This window comes from Stegostoma tigrinum, chromosome 18 (assembly GCF_030684315.1).
Source record: "Stegostoma tigrinum isolate sSteTig4 chromosome 18, sSteTig4.hap1, whole genome shotgun sequence".
NCBI classification, from domain to species: domain Eukaryota; kingdom Metazoa; phylum Chordata; class Chondrichthyes; order Orectolobiformes; family Stegostomatidae; genus Stegostoma; species Stegostoma tigrinum.
The window spans coordinates 996,099-1,016,390 of record NC_081371.1 but is presented as its reverse complement, the minus strand read 5'-3'; the positions used below and the strand labels follow the sequence as shown (position 1 = coordinate 1,016,390).

The following is a 20,292-nucleotide window of genomic DNA, read 5'->3' as shown; positions in this document are numbered from 1 at the left end:
AGCATCAGAGGAGCAGGAAAGAAGGGTCCAGGCCTGAAACATCAGCTTTCCTGCTCCTCTGATGCTGCTTGGCCTGCTGTGTTCATCCAGCTCTAACATTATCTCATACTTTGTTGGTTCCCCTCTCCTGAAGAGATTAATTCACTCTCTCTCCTCCCACTCCTGAAGGGACTAATTCACTCTGTCTTGAAGAGATTGATTTACTCTCTCTCTCTTTCTTGAAGGGACTGATTCTCTTTTTCTATCTCTCTCTGTCCGCTGAAGGGACTGGCAATTTCTCTCTCTCATTCCCCCTCTTCAGAAGTGACATTCACACAAAGGAAGTCCACCTTGGAATGAGACTCTCGCCATTTGCTCGGCAGTGGTGGGGGTGGGGGTGCTGGGAGGAGACTGTAAATATAGTTGGGTGCCTCCTAAGATATGGCAATCACTCCATGGTTAGGACATCAAGGAAGTAGAACTAGGTTTGGTGAATGGATTTGGCAAGTGGATTTAGTGAGCTGGGTTTGGAGCGGTGGGTGTGGTGAGTGGGTTTTGGGGAGGTAGGTTTGGTGAGTGGGTTTTGGTGAGCTGGGTTTGGTGAGTGGTGCAGTGAGTGGGTTTTGGGGAGGTGGGTTTGGTGAGTGGGTTTTGGGGAGGTGGGTCTGGTGAGTGGGTGCGGTGAGTTGGTTTTGGCGAGATTGGTTTGGTGAGTTGGTTTTGGGGAAGTGGGTTTGGTAAGTGGGTGCAGTGAGTGGGTTTAGGAGAGATGGGATTTGGGGAGGTTGGTTTGGTGACTGGGTTTTGTGGATATGGGTTTGGTCAGTGGGTGAAGTGAATGGGTTTTGGGGAGGTGGGTTTGGTGATTGGGTGCGGTGAGTGGGTTTTGGGGAGGTGGGTTGGTGAGTGGGTGCGCTGAGTGGGTTTTGGGGAGGTGGGTTGGTGAGTGGGTGCAGTGAGTGGGTTTTGGGGAGGTGGGTCTGGTCAGTGGGTGAAATGAGTGGGTTTTGGGAAGGTGGGTTGGGTGAATGGGTTTTGTGGATATGGGTTTGGAGAGTGGGTGCAGTGAGTTGATTTTGGGGAGGTGGGTATGGAAAGCTGGGTTGAGTGAGTGGGTTTGGAAAGCTGGGTTTGATATGTTGGGTTTAGTGAGTAGGCTCATTGAGTATGTTTTTGATGAGTTGCGTTTGGAAAACAGTGCCATGTGGGCAGGCAGGGGTTAATAAACAGTCAAGCTGCTGGTATGCTGTAGGGTACTTGTCTCAGGCAGAGCCAGAGGTCAGAGCGAGATCGGGTTCTTTCCACTGACCTTGCAGTTTGAGTGCCTTGTCGAGTTGGTGTGGAGCAGGGGAAGGCTTTGGTTGCTGCACGCAGACAGTGTATGTGTGTGTGTGAGAGAGAGATATGCTGTGACAGCTGGGGGAATGCAGTCAGAGCGGGCACAGCTCGATACACAACTCCTCCTCCTCCTCCTCCTTCCAGCCTCCGATAAACAGCGAGAGGGATTCCCTGCCACACCGTGAGTACTCAGGGAGAGGGAGGTAAACACTCTGAAGAAGGGCTGGGCTGCTGAGCTGTAGGATTGCTGAGTTTGGGCTTCCTGGGCTTTATGCGTTAGAGTCAGGCAGAGAGAGAGAGAGAGAGAGAGCGCACGGATGTAGTGAGTGCACATGTTGCAGTATTAATGTCAGGCACTGCTCTGCCTTCCTCAGCCACTCTGCTATCTGAGCTGGCCTTGCAGGCTTAGCCAGCTCCCTGTCTCCTGGCCCCAAACATCTGAAACACACTTGAATGCATTTCCACAGGAACCGGCTGTGTGTGTGTGTTGGGGGGTGGGTTGGTGGGGTGTGGGTGACTAGTTGACCGCGAGAGGAGCAGTGTTGGGGAACGGCCATAGTCTGCAGTGTTCTTACCAGGGAACCATTGGCTGAATGTGGCTGACTTTGAGGGGATTGTGCCTCTGAGGAGGGCAGCTGCTGGCATTGAGCACGATTTTCATGTAAATACAGCCTGCCGCACTTACAGCCAGTCCTCAGGGCAAGGCTGCTGCTTCCTGCTGCCATTCCAGAATATTCTTTAATTGTGGAATTCCCAACGAATTTCCTGAAGACCCTGATTGTTGTCTGTGGACAGTTTGGATCAAACGGATGAAGAGAAGACATTTTGACTCACTCGCTCTCAGAGTCACAGTGATGAACAGTCCAGACTGGAATAACGTGCGGATACTTTAGAAGGGTTAGGAGATAGGAACTGTAGGAATAGAAAAAGGAAAAAAAGAATGGTAGGATTGGGTCAGGGGTGAACTGGAGGCAGGCCTCTGTGGAATTTCACAGCATTGGCCAGATAGGCTGAAATGCTTCTTAGTGATCTGTAAATATTTGTATTTGGTTGAGATGCAGCAAGGCTTCTCCCTTCAGCCCACAGCAGAAAACTTCTTACACGTACTTCCAGAGAGACACACTATTAATAATAACAACAGCAGCTAAAAGGGTCAGTATCACTCCCTGCAAATCCCAAATCTACATCACATCCCCTACACCATTCCCATGCTCTTGTGTCCACCTCATTCCCCCATACCATCCCCCACACCAATGCCACACTCCTGATTCTGCACCCCAATCCCCTACACCAAACCATACTCCTGTATCTGCCCACATCCTTCCCGAATCCCTGTACCTGTCCAGCGTCCCCCACACCATTCCCACATTCCTGTATTCACCTCCCTGTCCCCCAAACCATTTGCATACTCCTGTATCTGTTCCTATGCCCCACACCGTTCCATCAAACTCTTCCCCTTTATCCCAGCACAGGTTCTATCACTCTCATTTTATTTCCCCTCTAGACTGGTCAGTGGGGGACAGTGTGGCCTTGCCTGGTCAGTGAGGTAGAGTGTGGCCTTGCTTGGAGGGTGGTGGAGAGGGTGGTCTTGCCTGGTCAGTGGGGGAGAGTGTGGCCTTGCCTGGTCAGTGGGGGAGAGTGTGGCCTTGCCTGGTCAGTGAGGTAGAGTGTGGCCTTGCCTGGGCAGTGGGGGAGAGTGTGGCCTTGCCTGGACAGTGGGGCAGAGTACGGCTTTGCCTGGACACCAGTCTTTTTTGACTCTTTGTGATCTGTCTGTGTCAGGCAGTGTGACATGTGTTTTCATTCTGTTATATTTGTAAATATATCAACCCTGGAAGTGAAGATTTAATTCACTTCTCCTTTGCTTGGAGGGGTGGAAGTGCCTGGAATGTTGTTAGTCTGTTGCTGGATTTGCAGAGTTTCCTTTCTGAAGCCGAGGCTAGGGCTCAATGAGAGCTGGGAAGAGGCAGGGCATTCCCTTGTATGTCTACATCTCTGCTGCAAGTTTCCCCAGTTGGTGTAATAGTGACATTGTGAGTGCTGGACTGTCAGGCCTGCTGGAAGCCTTGATGCAAGGCCTCTTTTTTCTTTACTGGGGCAGTCAGAATAGTGTAAAGCCTTCTGCTGTAGCACTAATCTGCTCAGGTTGGTTCATTCCTGACCTGCACAGAACAAATAGATTCACAAAGTCATAGAATGGTGACAACACAGAAAGAGGCCACTCAGTCCATTGTATCTATGCTGCCTGAATAAACGAGTTGTGCATTTGAATCCCATTGGTCCATAAGGTTCGCAGGATGAACCAGCTGATTCTGTCAACTCCCACACGAGTTCCGATTGGAGAATTGAATTATGGTCAGGGACACTAAATAGGTAGGGCTGTGATGCTTAAGCCCAGTAAACATTGCCCTGATGGGCAAACAGTACCCCTGTTTTGCCTGTTTAGTTTGGTTGCCCATTTCTAATTACCTTTAAGATGGTGTTCCTTTGTTTCTACTGCCCTAGTCCTTCTAGATGGAAGTGGTCATGGTTTGAAGATGCTGTTGAAGTATCTTCGGTGAATTTCTGCAATGTATCTTGTAGATAGTACATGCTGTGGCTACTGAACGTCGGTGGTGGAGGAAGTGAATGATTGTGGATGTGGTGCCAATCAGGGGCGCTGCTTTGTCCTGGATCATGTCAAGATTCTTGAGTGTTGGAGATGCACGTATCCAGGCAAGTGGGGAGTATTCCATCACACTCCTGACTTGTGCCTTGTAGATGGTGGACACGTTTTGAGGTGTCAGGAGGTGAGATACTCGCCACAGTATCCCTAGCTTCTGACCTGGTCTTGTAGCATTGTGCCCATGTGGTGACTCCAGTTGAGTTTCTGGTCAATGATAACTCCAAAGATGTTGGTAGTGAGGGATTCAGTGATTGTAATGCCAGTATAGATCAAAGGGGATTAGATTGTCTGTCTGTTATTTTAGTTAGACATTGTTGGCTGTCTTCATAAAGTACGAGTCTTCGTTCTTCCTCAGAGTGAGCTCTGATTGAGGGGTATTGGAAGGACAGTCAGACTGACTAGCTGAGAGTTTTACTCACTGCAGGTACTCATAGTCTGCTGAATGCAATGTCATAGTTCATGCACCCACCCTGTCAGCTCAGCAAATTAGCAGCTTTGACTCTGTGTTTAGAAAATGTGTCTGAGCTCAGTTGAGCCCTGTGATTATACACCCCACCCTGCTGCTCTGGGAGTTTGCAATCATCTTCTTTTGAGATCACGGATGCTTCTTATTCTCTGCCACCAAGTCAATTGCTGAGCAGCATCTGCTCTCATTGTAATGCTTCCTAAAATCTGTCAAATGCTAACTCATTTATAGACCAAAATGAAACAAAGCAGCTTTCGGACTGTTCCCTCCCCCAATCCCTACGGAGTCTCCTCCACAGTACCCTCTCCCACAATGTTGATAGTGCCTCCTTCAATGTCCCCATCCCCAGTGCCCTACCTGCTGATGCCCTCTCCCCTAATACCTGTAAGGTTGTTGTTGTCAGAAGGCCAATCCCTTACCCTCTGGTTGCTTGATTATGCTTCTCATTGGTATTTGTCCACTAACTGTGGAGGTGACAGTTTCTTGCAGGCTCCCTCCTGCCTCCTGCTGGACATTGCCTGTTCTGTAGGTCCCAGTAGCCAGAGTAGGTTGTGCAGCTTGCTGAGTAACAGTGCTGGCTTATATAGATGGTCCAAGCTTGCCACACACTGTGAGCAGTAACTGTGCTTTATGTTTACTGATCCATGCGGAGATTTTAATGGCTCAGGACTGAGTGATGGCTCAGCCTAACTGGAGCTGAACAACCATGAAATATTAGTAATCAACACGGTTATAAAAGCACTCTTACCATCATCTGCTGTCATGTTAATGGCGGCTTTATTGATGGTTGTGGGATGCCAGTTTTATCTGAGGGAATTGACTGTGCTGCTGTGTTCCCGTAGCAAATGAGCCCACTATCCCTACCTTTACAACACACAGGACCACAAAAGGGCTACCAGGATGCACGACAGACAGGTTCATGTAGGCTTCTTTCGATACATGTGAGTGAGTCCTAGCCTGGAATCTGACTGAGGAGAGGGCATAGGGTTTAACTCTTTCAAAAGGCATTTGATAAAGTACTATACAATAAACTTATTCTGAAAGCTGAAGACTGAAAAGGTAGTAACAGCATGTTACATAAAAGCGATAGGGAATAGCAGTGATCAGAATTGACTAGTGTCCTCCAGCTGGAGAAACTTTCAACATAGGCTGGGTGTGCAGAGCTTAGCTTCAATCTTTGTCAAAAAAATACAAACTGGGAAAAGCAGCAAACAGCATTAAAAATAACTATCAGGAGAACAGTGACTGGGGAAGTGGGCAGACATACAGCAGACACAGTTTAACACAATAGTATGACGTGATAGATTTTTGTGGGAAAAATAAAATTATGGTTTAGGAGGAAGGGGGATTTAGCAGAACCATGATGGGGTCAGGTATTCTCAGTGAATGTGGAGAGACTGGAGAAGCTGAGCTTTTTCTCCTTAGAGCAGAAAAGGTTTAGAGAGATTTAATTGAGGTGTTGAAGATCACAAAGGAGCTTAGAGGAGTAAATGAAGAGAGACAGCTTCCATTGGCAGAAATAAGGGGTTGAAAAGTAATTGTTGAAAGAATCCATAGAAGAGAATCTCTTCACAAGGCGAGTTGCTGTGATCTGGAACACACTGCTTGAAGCAGACTAAATGGGAACTGAAGCTGGGGAAAGCAAAAAGATTTGGGATGTGGGCTTCGCTGCCTGGGCCAACATTTCTTGCCCATCGTGGATTGCCCTGGATGGTGTTGTGCTACCTTCTTGAATCGCTGCAGTCCACGTGGTGGAGGGGCACACTGTGCAGCTTTCTCTTCTGCTGGGAAATGTTAAAGAAGGGTAAAATCGCTAAAGTCCTACGAGCCCACAGGGCTGCTCTCTTGTTAGAGAGAGAGAGAGAGAGAGAGAGAGAGAGGCAACTGGCAGTGGGGTTAATTGAGGGGCGAGGTTGAGAAGGTCCTTTATGGTAGCCTCAAGCAGTCAGGAATTTAATCCATGCTGTTGGCAACACTGACAATGCTAGCAATGACATCTCCATCATCAGTTTCCACACCTACTCTTGGAACTCAAAGTTTGAGACACAGTTGTGAACAGGGATCCATTAAAGTCAGTCAAGTTTTTTGAGAAGTAAATGATTCAACAAATAAAGAAAAGATAGTGCATTTTTTATTTATTCTATTCATTCACATGATGAGGACGTCACTGACCAGGCAGCATTTATTGCCCATGCCTAATTGCCCAGTGGGTGCAGTTAAGAGTCAACCACATTGCTGTGGGGTCTGAAGTCACAGGTAGGCCAGACAGGTAAGGATGGCAGTTTCCTTCCCTGAAGGACATTAGTGAACCAGATGGGCTTTTCCAATAATTGGCAAAGATTCATGGCCATTATTGGATTCTTAATTCCAGATATCTTATTGAATTCAAATTCCACCATCTACAACTGCAGGATTTGAACCCAGATCCCCAGAAAATATCTGGGTCTCTGAATTAACAGTTCAGCAATAATACCACTAGGCCATTGCCTCCCCACATACATGGTACATGCGAGCTGTGATGACATTTGAGAAATTGTTTTCTGGGCAGCTTTGTTGGAAAAATTGAGATTATTCGTTTAATTAGAAATGAAGGAGTAGGCTGTCAGGTGGGAAATAAAGATGGATTCTATAGACAATGTAGGACGGACCGGAGTAGGATTCTTTGTAGTGGATTTTAAGGTTAGTGGTGGACGAATCATGTTTTCTTCTTTCTGTGCATAGATCATTTGTATTATCCATATGGGAACACAAGGTTTGCTGAAGACAAGTCTTTGACAAACAGTGTGAGTTTGCGAGAAGCCTGACAGGGGTATTGCAGATGCAGTTTAATCTGGAGTATATTTCAGAGATGATACAAGGAGTAGAACTTATCTGGCTCAATACAAGAGATAAATGAAAATTTTCCTAAGAACAAAACCATTTTAGAAGTTGTATACAGGGGAATATGCAACCAAAATAACAAACAAATTTTTGCATATTATTAATTTTGCTCAGTCAGGAGGATTTCAAGAAATTCTAGGTTCCCCAATAAAGGCAGAAAGACCACACTGAATGCCTGTGCCAGCAGACTTGGCTTTGCAGGTCAATTTAAAATCTTAGTTAAGAAGGTGGAGACTTGGCAGTAATGCCACGTAAATCTCTCTTGGTACTATAGGTCACTGCACTTACCCTAACAATGCCAACTTCCAGGAAGGGTGCTGGGCAAACATTTGCCCTGTTCACGGTAATAACTTTTCAGTTGTTAATGCAGAGCCTTGCAGCAATAGCCAGCTTGGGCACCAGCACAGCTGGGCAGCTCCAGCCTCAGAAATCTCTTAGTTCATTCTCCAGCAATTAGTTAATCTTCTCTTGAACTGGGTCTAGCTGATAGGGATGTGGCCTTCTGAGAGCTTCAACACCTAAGTTGGTGAATAAGGAGTTTGTATTTGCTGGTGTTGATTATCTAGGAACTGGGGGTTTCAATGTGGGCCTCACTCATATCTCCCTCCAGTTCATCCACACCATCACCCGCATCTCTTAGAGTCATAGAGCATGGAAACAGACCCTTCAGTCCAACTCGTCCATGCTGACCAGATCTCCCAAAATAAACTAGTCCCATTCGCTGTCATAGAGTCATAGATATACAGCATGGAAACAGATCCTTTGGTCTAACTCATTCATGCCAATCAGATACTCTAAATAAATCCAGTCCCTTTGCCAGCATTTGGTCCATTTGCTTCTAAACCCTTCCTATTCATATACCCATCCAGATGTTTTTTAAATGTTGTAATTGTACCAGCCTCCACCATTTCCTCTGGCAGCTCAGTCCATATATGCTCCATCCTCTGTGAAAAAGTTGCCCCTTGGGACCCTTTTAAATCTTTTACTGTCACATTAAACCTATGCCCTAGAGTTTTTGACTCTCCCACCGTGGAGAAAAGACCTTGTCTATTTATCCTATCCACGACCCCCATGATTTTATAAACCTCTGTAATGTCACTCCTGAGCCTCTGACACTGCAGGGCAAATAGCTGCAGTCTATTCAGCCTCTCCCTATAGCTCAAACCCGCCAACCGAGCAATACCCTTGTAAATCTTCTCTAAACTCCTTGAAGTTTCACAACATCCTTCCTGTAGCAGGGAGAATAGAAATGCACAGTAGCATTGGGTCTGTTATCTACTTGTTCCTTTCTCAGCGATGGTATTGCTTGACATGACAGACTTTGCTTTCTCTCCCAACTTGTGGCCTCAATCAGATCATTTACTTCCCTGAGCATGTCAGCTACTGTGTACGCCACAAAGTGGATTCCTGTAGTATCGGTAGGAGTACTAACGCGTGGTTTCTTGGCTGGAACATTTGGTCCCTGGCCTATCTCAGAGATTTTCAAGTGTTCTTCACAGGCTCTCACAGGTCAAACCAGAACAGTGCTATGATCTAACATGGAGACCTCCTCTCCCGGTTCTTAAAAACATCTTGTTAATTCATTTCAGGGGCCTTCATATTTGGTGCCTGAGAAACTAATTCACTAGAGGAAATCCAGCCAGTTCATTGATGTGTCCTTGGTGGTGAACAGAAGAATATCTAGTCCATGATCTCAGTCATGAGATGTACTTGTAGCAGTGGAGCCAGATGATTCTTTTTAGGCTTTGGTGGTACCATCCTATCATCCCCCAGGGCTACAGGAAATACACTGACCTCTTTCCATTGTGTCATGTCTAGGTTACCCAGAATTTCAAGGAATAGAATGGACATGAAACCCTGATCCGACTGGATCTCAAAGTTGAAGAATTAGGTCAATCTGTGCTTTAATGGATATGATTGTCACAGGAACAGCCTCTGGAAAATTGGGTGCAATGCCAATGATGGTATAGCTATACTGCTGACCCCTTTTTGTTTAGTGCAGAGGTCCCACACAGTCCACTAACACCATACTAAATGGCTTCCCAAAGCTGGCATGGGAATTATACGGGCAGGTGTTTGCCCACACAGGGCAGATGTGGCAGATTCTGTAAAATATATAGCCCTAAAGATTGTGGTCAGTATAATACTGGGTGGTTTCAGCTTGGGCTTGGGCATTTTGCATATACCAACATGCACAGCCATCAGAATCTTGTGATCTAGTCATAATATTTCACCACTGTATCTATGACACCACTACCTGGTGGATCACTGTGCTCTCTTGGCTTGTTGGTCTCTGAAGAGGTTTCCATATTGTCAACAGCACCTCATTTTGACAAAGGAACATTCAGGGACTGGTCTTGCCTCAGCTTCAGTATGATCAGTCTGAGCTCATTGTTCATTGGGCTGCTCCCATTGAATTTCGAATGATCACTTCCCTGTGGTCTTGCAGACTCTGGAAGGAAACTGCAGCTAAGCAGACTACAGGGTCATGGACCACATGACTGTACAGTCAGTAAAACTGCCAAACACTTTCTCCTGCAGCTCAGTAAGGTATCCCTGAGGAAGCTAATATCTTGGATCCTTCTAAGTCACTGCCAAGGACCATAATGATCCTATTTACAGTCAGATTGCAGACAACTCCTCACAGAATGAGCAAATGTACCTAGTATGGAGTCTTGGACCTTGTTGAAGGGAATTAGTTTACAGAGATTTTCATAAGTGGCTTTTGTCTTAAGTGCCGGTACCCATTGGTCAAATGCAAGCTGTTTAAGCCTTTCAAGATATGTCTGGTCAGGCCAGTTTCCCTACAAATCTGGCACTAATTGGCATGCCCTAAAAATAGCCTATTTTTATTGTCCCATAATCAGTCATGTTTTCTTCAGAAAGGGGGGAGGATAAACCTTATGCACTTCCCCAAACAGCTCACTCTGCTGTCATTCAGACAAATGTTGGCCTGGCCACTTTAACTGCTGCGCTAATCACTTGAAAGAGGTGAAGAAAGCTTTCACCTCTGCCTCCTCAAATGCAGGATTTCAATGAAAAAACCAAGTTGCCCCCACTCTCAAGACTGAACCGATGGTATCTTCCATACAGTGGGGTTCCTGTTCCTCACTCAAGCTAACTTTGTTTAAACACTCCCCCACCCTTTTCCCTGAAATTCTCTCTCTTCCCTCTTTTCTTTCCCATTTCTCTCTCTTTCCAATTCCCTGTGTTTTTGTTGAAATTCTAATTTCCACTGTTCCAATTCTGTGACTCTACCCATTTCAGCATCCTCAGTTTCCACCTGGAAATTTTGTGTTTCCTGATTCTTGGGTGAAATACTAATCCTACGTGCCTCCTGAAATTGTTTAACTGCCCAAGGACTGACATTTAAAATTCTCAAAAGCAACTACCTCAAATTCTACTCAGAATGCACTGGCATCTAATTGAACAGAGAAAACAGAAGAAAGCCCTTTGTAGTTTTTTTAAAAAATGGTTCAAAGTAACAGTTTACCCAGTCAAATTCATTTTGTTTCACCCGAGAATCCAAATATGGAGCACGGGCTAAGGGCAGGCATATGGAGATAGGCCACAGTTCAGTCATGATCTCTTTAAATGTTGGAACAGGCTCAAGGGGCTGAATGACCCCTGTTGTGAAATGACCTGTGTTCCAATTTGAAGTGCGCAGAAGCCAGGTGAGGTTCCTTAGTTTTTTGCAATTCCAGGAGGAAAAGTGGGGTGGTTTAATGGTTGTTCTCAAGCTGGGACCTTCCACGTAAACAAATCCACACAGTATCATGTCAGGCCACAAACACATGGAACAAGTGTTGCAGTTTGTAACTCCCTTTTTTTGTATGCTCTTGGAGAGGTAAAAGACAACCTTGTTTACAAGGAGACAGTTTCCTGCTTGGTGAGGGGGCAGGGATGTGTAATTGCCATCTACTTCTCATTCTTGTTTGATACTTGTCTGGCTCGGTATGAGAGATAATGGGAACTGCAGGTGCTGGAGAATTCCAAGATAATAAAATGTGAGGCTGGATGAACACAGCAGGCCAAGCAGCATCTAAGGAGCACAAAAGCTGACGTTTTGGGCCTAGACCCTTCATCAGAGAGGGGGATGGGGTGAGGGTTCTGGAATAAATAGGGAGAGAGAGGGAGGCGGACCGAAGATGGAGAGAAAAGAAGATAGGTGGAGAGAGTATAGGTGGGGAGGTAGGGAGGGGATAGGTCAGTCCAGGGAAGACGGACAGGTCAAGGAGGTGGGATGAGGTTAGTAGATAGGAGATGGGGGTGCGGCTTGGGGTTGGGGGAAGGGATGGGTGAGAGGAAGAACAGGTTAGGGAGGCAGAGACAGGTTGGACTGGTTTTGGGATGCAGTGGGTGGAGGGGAAGAGCTGGGCTGGTTGTGTGGTGCAGTGGGGGGAGGGGACGAACTGGGCTGGTTTAGGGATGCGGTGGGGGAAGGGGAGATTTTGAAGCTGGTGAAGTCCACATTGATACCATTGGGCTGCAGGTTTCCCAAGCGGAATATGAGTTGCTGTTCCTGTCCACATTGATACCATTGGGCTGCAGGGTTCCCAAGCGGAATATGAGTTGCTGTTCCTGTCCACATTGATACCATTGGGCTGCAGGGTTCCCAAGCGGAATATGAGTTGCTGTTCCTGTTCCACATTGATACCATTGAGACCCATCGTCTCAGCCTGCTCCTGCCCCACCGAACTCATCTCCACCTATCTAGACTCCATTTTCTCCCCTTTGGTCCAGGAGCTCCCTACCTACGTCCGTGACACCACCCATGCCCTCCACCTCCTCCAGGACTTCCAATTCCCTGGCCCCCAACACCTCATTTTCACCATGGACGTCCAGTCCCTATACACCTGCATTCCGCATGCAGATGGCCTCAAGGCCCTCCGCTTCTTCCTGTCCCGCAGGCCCAACAAGTCCCCCTCCACCGACACCCTCATCCGCCTAGCCAAACTTGTCCTCACCCTCAACAACTTCTCTTTCGACTCCTCCCACTTCCTACAGACTAAGGGGGTAGCCATGGGCACCCACATGGGCCCCAGCTATGCCTGCCTCTTTGTAGGTTACGTGGAACAGTCCCTCTTCTGCACCTACACAGGCCCCAAACCCCACCTCTTCCTCCGCTACATTGATGACTGTATCGGCGCCGCCTCTTGCTCCCCAGAGGAGCTCGAACAGTTCATCCACTTCACCAACACCTTCCACCCCAACCTTCAGTTCACCTGGGCCATCTCCAGCACATCCCTCACCTTCCTGAACCTCTCAGTCTCCATCTCAGGCAACCAGCTTGTAACTGATGTCCATTTCAAGCCCACCGACTCCCACAGCTACCTAGAATACACCTCCTCCCACCCACCCTCCTGCAAAAATTCCATCCCCTATTCCCAATTCCTCCGCCTCCGCCGCATCTGCTCCCACGATAAGACATTCCACTCCCGCACATCCCAGATGTCCAAGTTCTTCAAGGACCGCAACTTGCCCCCCACAGTGATCGAGAACGCCCTTGACCGCCTCTCCGGCATTTCCCGCAACACATCCCTCACAACCTGCCCCCGCCACAACCGCCCAAAGAGGATCCCCCTCGTTCTCACACACCACCCCACCAACCTCCGGATACAACGCATCATCCTCCAACACTTCCGCCATCTACAATCTGACCCCACCACCCAAGACATTTTTCCATCCCCACCCCTGTCTGCTTTCCGGAGAGACCACTCTCTCCGTGACTCCCTTGTTCGCTCCACACTGCCCTCCAACCCCACCACACCCGGCACCTTCCCCTGCAACCGCAGGAAATGCTACACTTGCCCCCACACCTCCTCCCTCACCCCTATCCCAGGCCCCAAGATGACTTTCCACATTAAGCAGAGGTTCACCTGCACATCTGCCAATGTGGTATACTGCATCCACTGTACCCGGTGTGGCTACCTCTACATTGGGGAAACCAAGCGGAGGCTTGGGGACCGCTTTGCAGAACACCTCCGCTCGGTTTGTAACAAACAACTGCACCTCCCAGTCGCAAACCATTTCCACTCCCCCTTCCATTCTTTAGATGACATGTCCATCATGGGCCTCCTGCAGTGCCACAATGATGCCACCCGAAGGTTGCAGGAACAGCAACTCATATTCCGCTTGGGAACCCTGCAGCCCAATGGTATCAATGTGGACTTCACCAGCTTCAAAATCTCCCCTTCCCCCACCACATCCCTAAACCAGCCCAGTTCGTCCCCTCCCCCCACTGCACCACACAACCAGCCCAGCTCTTCCCCTCCACCCACTGCATTCCAAAACCAGTCCAACCTGTCTCTGCCTCCCTAACCTGTTCTTCCTCTCACCCATCCCTTCCTCCCATCCCAAGCCGCACCCCCATCTCCTACCTACTAACCTCATCCCACCTCCTTGACCTGTCCGTCTTCCCTGGACTGACCTATCCCCTCCCTACCTCCCCACCTGTACTCTCTCCACCTATCTTCTTTTCTCTCCATCTTCGGTCCGCCTCCCCCTCTCTCCCTATTTATTCCAGAACCCTCACCCCATCCCCCTCTCTGATGAAGGGTCTAGGCCCGAAACGTCAGCTTTTGCGCTCCTGAGATGCTGCTTGGCCTGCTGTGTTCATCCAGCCTCACATTTTATTATATTGGCTCGGTATGAGTTGGCCTTCTATAGGAGTCTTACAGGACTCTGCCTGGCAGTTATTGAACCTACATCTGCAGTTAGATTCGATATGCCTGTAAGTATCTCAGCACTCTGATCCTTCATTATGCACCAGGAGCCTGCCAAGGATAGGGAGGAAGCTAGTTATGAGGAGGAGTTTGTGATAAACTGGGATTGATTCTACTGGTGCAAAGAATGCTGAGAGGAAGTTTTGAGTAGGTTTATAATACTGAATACAACATGAGTGATAGAGGGGCAGCTACAGTATGTGAGGATAGCATTTGCGACAAATTTCTCTCTGCAGAGACCTTGGAAGTTGCATCACTTTTCCACAGAGAGTGTTTGAAGCAGAGACCATCACATCTAGGTAAAGAAAGCTGGTGGAATATCTGATCCAGAGGGAGATACCAAGCTGTGCGAAAGTTTTGGATTGATTTGGCATAGATATGATCCATATCATCTCCTTCAGATATGTAAACGTCAATGGTTTTAATACATAAATGGAATTTGTTTAAATATGGGACAGCCTGTAATTTACAAAAGGAACCATAAGTGCTGAATGTTTAATGTGGTGATATACAATTCTATGATATACAGTATTTTATTCTGATACATAGCACTTCTTTGAAATGTATAGACATTCACTATGATATATCTTGCTTCATTGATATTATATATTTTAATATATGACAAGGATCTGCATTCCATAATTGCTGCATTGACTGGAGCCCGTTTTGAGGTTACGAAGACTTTACCCTCGGGCCTCATTCTGATACATAGTGTTTCACTGCAATCTAGAATTAGTAAGCTAAACGTGGGACCGTCATAATATTTGGGACTCAGCTTTTTACACCCTATATTCAGGACTTAGAATGAGGGAAACAAAGGTCAAGGATCTAAGTTTTCTACTGATCCAAAATGTGATGGGAAGGTTAGCAGTGAAGAGGCTGTGGAGATATGGAAAGGTGAGTGACTGGACAAGAACAATGCCGGGAAGTGTGAAGTTATCCATTCAGGTAGGAAAATTATTTTCAAAAACATGGTTTTTAAAATAAAACCACAGGAGGTCAAATGCAAGAGGGGGGTATACTGGAAGTGGTCAGGCTCTAGGAGCAATAATACACAGAGAACATTTGGGGTCCAAAAGTCCATGCCTCTTGCAAGTGGCAACACAAGGTAGTAAAGAAGATAAATGACATGTTTGCCTTCATCAGTCAAGGCATTGAGTATAAAAGTTGGCAAGTCATGTTGTAGCTGGATAAAACTTTGGTCAGGCCAGTTTGGAATATTGTGTATAGTTGTGGTCTCCTCACAAATGGAAAGGAAGTGCTGGCTTTGGAGAGAATGCATTCTGTTAGGTAAATAAATCTTAAATAAATCATGACAGTGAGCGAGCCTAAATAATAGTGTGAATGTAGCTAACAATTACCGCAAAAAATTCATCTGGTTTACTAACATTCTTTCGGGAAGGAAATCTGTTGTCCTGATCTGCTTTGGCCAACGCTTGACTCCGGCCCTACAGCAATGAGGTTGACTCATAACTGCCCCCTGGAATGACTTAGCAAGCCACTCAGTTGTGTAGGGAAGGGCAATTAATGCTGGCCTTGCCACTAATGCCTAAATCCCATTGAATGAATGAAAGCAGAGCGTAGCCTAAACACATTCCTTCAAATTGAACATAACTTCATTAGTTTTAAAGTTTAAACTTCTCAAAATAAATTCCAGTATATTGTAATTGTTTCGTTAACCTGCACTACTGCTCTCAATTTCACTTGTGTTTATATAACAATGAGATGCATAGTTTCTGCAATACAGTCCTCATTCTGATATTTTGTATATTACAGTAATATATACGATATTTACATCCCATTCCAGTCCTACCTGTCCACTGCATGTGTCAGAGACATGGACAATGTGCAGATAACACCCCTAATCTCTTGAGAAACATCACCAGTGATACCTCACAAAATTCTGCAACCCCACTGGCAGGATAGATGCTCCAGTATCAGCGCCCTCTCGCAGGCCAGACGCTCCAGTATCGGTGTTCTCTCTCAGGCCAGATGCTCCAGTAACAGGGCACTCTCTCAGGTCAGATGCTCCAGTATCTGTGCCCTCTCTCTGGACAGACGCTCCAGTATCTGTGCCTTCTCTCTGGACAGACGGTCCAGTATCAGTGCCCTCTCTCAGGTCAGACACTCCAGTATCAGCGCCCTCTCGCAGGCCAGATGCTCCAGTAACAGGGCACTCTCTCAGGTCAGATGCTCCAGTATCAGTGCCCTCTCTCAGGTCAGATGCTCCAGTATCTGTGCCCTCTCTCTGGACAGATGCTGCAGTATCAGTGCCCTCTCTCACGTCTGACACTCCAGTATCAGCGCCCTCTCGCAGGCCAGACGCTCCAGTATCGGTGTTCTCTCTCAGGCCAGACGCTCCAGTAACAGGGCACTCTCTCAGGTCAGATGCTCCAGTATCAGTGCCCTCTCTCAGGTCAGATGCTCCAGTATCTGTGCCCTCTCTCTGGACAGATGCTGCAGTATCAGTGCCCTCTCTCACGTCTGACACTCCAGTATCAGCGCCCTCTCGCAGGCCAGACGCTCCAGTATCGGTGTTCTCTCTCAGGCCAGACGCTCCAGTAACAGGGCACTCTCTCAGGTCAGATGCTGCAGTATCAGTGCCCTCTCTCTGGACAGATGCTCCAGTATCAGTGCCCTCTCTCAGGTCAGACACTCCAGTATCAGCGCCCTCTCGCAGGCCAGACGCTCCAGTATCGGTATCCTCTCTCAGGCCAGACACTCCAGTAACAGGGCACTCTCTCAGGTCAGATGCTCCAGTATCGGTGCCCTCTCTCAGGTCAGATAATCCAGTATCAGTGTTCTCTCTCAGGACAGACACTCCAGTATCAGTGCCCTTTCTCAGGTCAGACACTCCAGTATCAGCACCCTCTCTCAGGACAGCCTCTCCAGTATCAGCGCCCCCTCTCAGGCCAGACGCTCCAGTATCTGTGTTCTCTCTCAGGACAGACGCTCCAGTATCAGCACCCTCTCTCAGGACAGACACTCCAGTATTAGCGTCCTCTCTCAGGTCAGACGCTCCAGTCTTGGTGTCCTCTGTCAGGACAGACGCTCCAGTCTTGGTGTCCTCTGTCAGGACAGACGCTCCAGTCTTGGTGTCCTCTGTCAGGACAGACGCTCCAGTCTTGGTGTCCTCTGTCAGGACAGACGCTCCAGTATCGGTGTTCTCTGTCAGGACAGATGCTCCAGTATCGGTGTCCTCTCTCAGGACATACACTCCAGTATCGGTGTCCTCTCTCAGGACATACACTCCAGTATCAGTGCTCCCTCTCAGGCCAACACCCCACCATTTAAGACACTGGTCATAGTCAAGTAGCTGCCTTGCCTGAGCCACATTGTCCTCACGTCTGACACATGTATTTGAAACCAAGTTCACTACTTAAAGCTCCATCATGACGAGTGGTTACTGGGATGACACAGGAAATCTGTAAAGAACACTCTCAAATCCTCCCTGAGGAAATGCAACATCCCCACCCACTTATAGGAATCCCACGGCTGACAGTACCTAACCACCTCGCGTGTCTCTGACAGGCCCATGTAGAAAACAGGAGTAACCAGTGGTAAACAGTGGAAACAGCAAAATCCTGAACATCTACCCTGCCCTATCCCCTTCAAACACCATCTCTCCACCTCTGGCAGGGTGTGAGGTGCCATCTTTAGACTCCTCACTGAAAGATATACATTCTCAATCCCAAGGGATTGGTTAAGGAGGAGGAGTAGAAGATGCATCACTGTCTTCTATAGCAACTTAGTGTGAAATACAAGATCTCACTGTGGTCTATAGGACCTCATTGTGATCTATGGGACCCTGGTGTGCTCTGCAGGACCACAGTGTGATCACAGGATCTTGGGGTGATCTACAGATCTTGGTTTGATCTTGGGACCTTAACATAATCTACAAAATCTCAAATTGATCTGTCAGACTTCAGTGTGATCTAAAGGACCTCAGTATGAACTGCTGGACTATGGCTGTGATCTACAGAAATTTGATGTGATGTACTTGATCTCAGCAATCATGGTATGAATCATGGGAATCTGCATGATCAACAGGATCTGGGTGATCGCAGTATGATCAACAGGATCTCAGTATGATCTAAGGTACCTTGGTGTGATTGATAGGACCTCGGTATGACCTACGGGACCTCACTGCCATCTACGGGACCTCACTGCCATCTACAGGACCTGGACTGATCTACTGAACATTAGTGTGATCTACAGGACTTTTGTGTGATCTATTGGATCTCTGTGTGATCTATATGAGCACAGAGTGATCTGTAGGACGTTCTGGTGACAATATAGTAGTAGCTTGTTGTGTTTTCTGGCCCTGGGTGCACTGACAGGAGCTGACTGTAATCTGGATGACCTCATTATGTTGATTGTAATCTATGCTGTAGGTGAAGGTGGATTCTCCTCCTTCAGATGCTTCCCATTCTCAGACAGTGAGCTATGCAGCGAGCTGTCACTACATGTTCAGTTACAGCCTTGATCAAAAGACCAGATCATTCCTGGGAACAGAGCAGTAACTTGATCAGAGATGGAGCAAAGCCGTGCTCAGAAATATTCAGAAGAAATGCTGCCCAAATAGGAAATTCCCAGTCTGAGACATCATTGCAATCGTGTGTGACAATGGGAGGATTGTAGCATAGTGCTATTATCACTGGACTAGTAATCTGGATATTAATTGTTCATAGAATCCCTACTGTGTGGAAACAGGCCATTCGGCTCATTGAGTCCAAATCAACCCCCCAAACAGCATCCCATCCAGATACACCCTCTAACCTGCATTTCCGAAGGATAACTCACCTCGCCTGCACATCCCTGGAAACTATGGGCAATTTAGCATGGCCATTTCACCAAACCTGCACATCTTTGGACTGTGGGAGGAAACCTGTGGAAACATACGCAGAAACAGGGAGAACATGCAAACTGCACACAGACAGCTGCCTGTGAGTGGAACTTTGGTAATTTGAGGTCACAAGTTTGTGAATGTCTGAGGAACCGCATACACAGAAAAGGAGCTTTGTAGAAAGGACAGCATAGTCCACTTAAAACAGGCCCTTCAGCACATTGCTTCCACCCAAGCCAAAAACAACCACCTATTTTAATCCCATATTTGTGCATTTGACCCACAGCCTTGTTATGCCTTGGCACTGCAAGCACAGGCATCAAAATACTTCTTAAAAGCTATGAGTGTTTATGCCTCTACCACCCTTATAGGCAGTGAGTTCCAGATTCCCTCCATCCTCTGTGTGAAAAAGTTCTTCCTCACATCTCCTCTAAACCTTCTGCCCCTTCCCTCAAATCTATGCCCCTGATTCCAGGAAGTGTTGGAAGAATGTAGTAGGAAGAGTGACAGGGGTATAGAAATCATGGAGGGGGTCTGTGGTACAATTAAAGAAATTACATCAGACAGACAGGAGGTTCTGACTGGTTTGGCAGGCATAAAGTAGATAAATCTCCAAGGCCAAATGAAATGTATTGAGTAAGGTCAGAAAGGAAATAACAGGGCATTTGCAAAACTGTCTGTCTGACGTAATTTCTTTAATTGTACCACAGACCCCCTCCATGATTTCTATACCCCTGTCATTCTTCCTACTAACCAACACTAACCCAAAGTATTCATTTAGAACCCTGCCTACATCCTCTGGCTCCGTACACAAATTTACCACTGTCGACCTGAATGGGCCCATGCATTTCCATCATTATCCTCTTAGCCTTAAAGCACCTGTTAAACAACTTATGATTTTTCTTTATCTTACCTGTCATTATCCCTTCATAACCCCCTTCAACTCTCTTAATCGCTGTCTTAAGTTACCTCTTGCACATGCTATACTTGTGTGGGATTTCTGCTGTTTTGAGCCCTTGGTATCTTTCATAAGCCTCACCCTTTCTGTTTATCCAATGCTGTATTTCCTTCGCTATCTAAAGTTCACAGGATTGGTTGGTCCCACCCTTTTTCTTTTTTGGATCAAGTTGGTCCCATACTCTCTACGTTTGCTTTTACAATACATACCACTGCTCTAAGACAGATTTACTGGAAATTATCTGCTCCCAGTCCACTCAGACCAAATCAGCCTTCGCCTCCTGCCAAAGTGAGAAACTTGATTTCAGGCCCATCCTTATCCTTTTCTATAACAGCCTTGAATCTTATGGAATTATGATCGCTGTCTGCAAAATGCTCCCCTTGCCTGGCTTTGTATGTTAAAATTAAGTCAAGCACCTCCCCCTTTTTATACAAC

General features: G+C 47.0%; 1 protein-coding gene across 2 annotated transcripts in view; it reads left to right on the top strand.

Annotated features, from left to right (window-relative positions):
- Positions 1-1,317: 1,317 nt before the first annotated feature.
- LOC125460785 (protein-methionine sulfoxide oxidase mical3a-like) overlaps positions 1,318-20,292 on the top strand; it is a 374,391-nt gene continuing 355,416 nt past the window's right edge. For both annotated transcript variants that reach the window (XM_059652260.1, XM_048548699.2), the window contains exon 1: positions 1,318-1,498. The gene's annotated coding sequence lies outside the window, so the exon portion shown is untranslated. The remainder of the gene's footprint in view (positions 1,499-20,292) is intronic.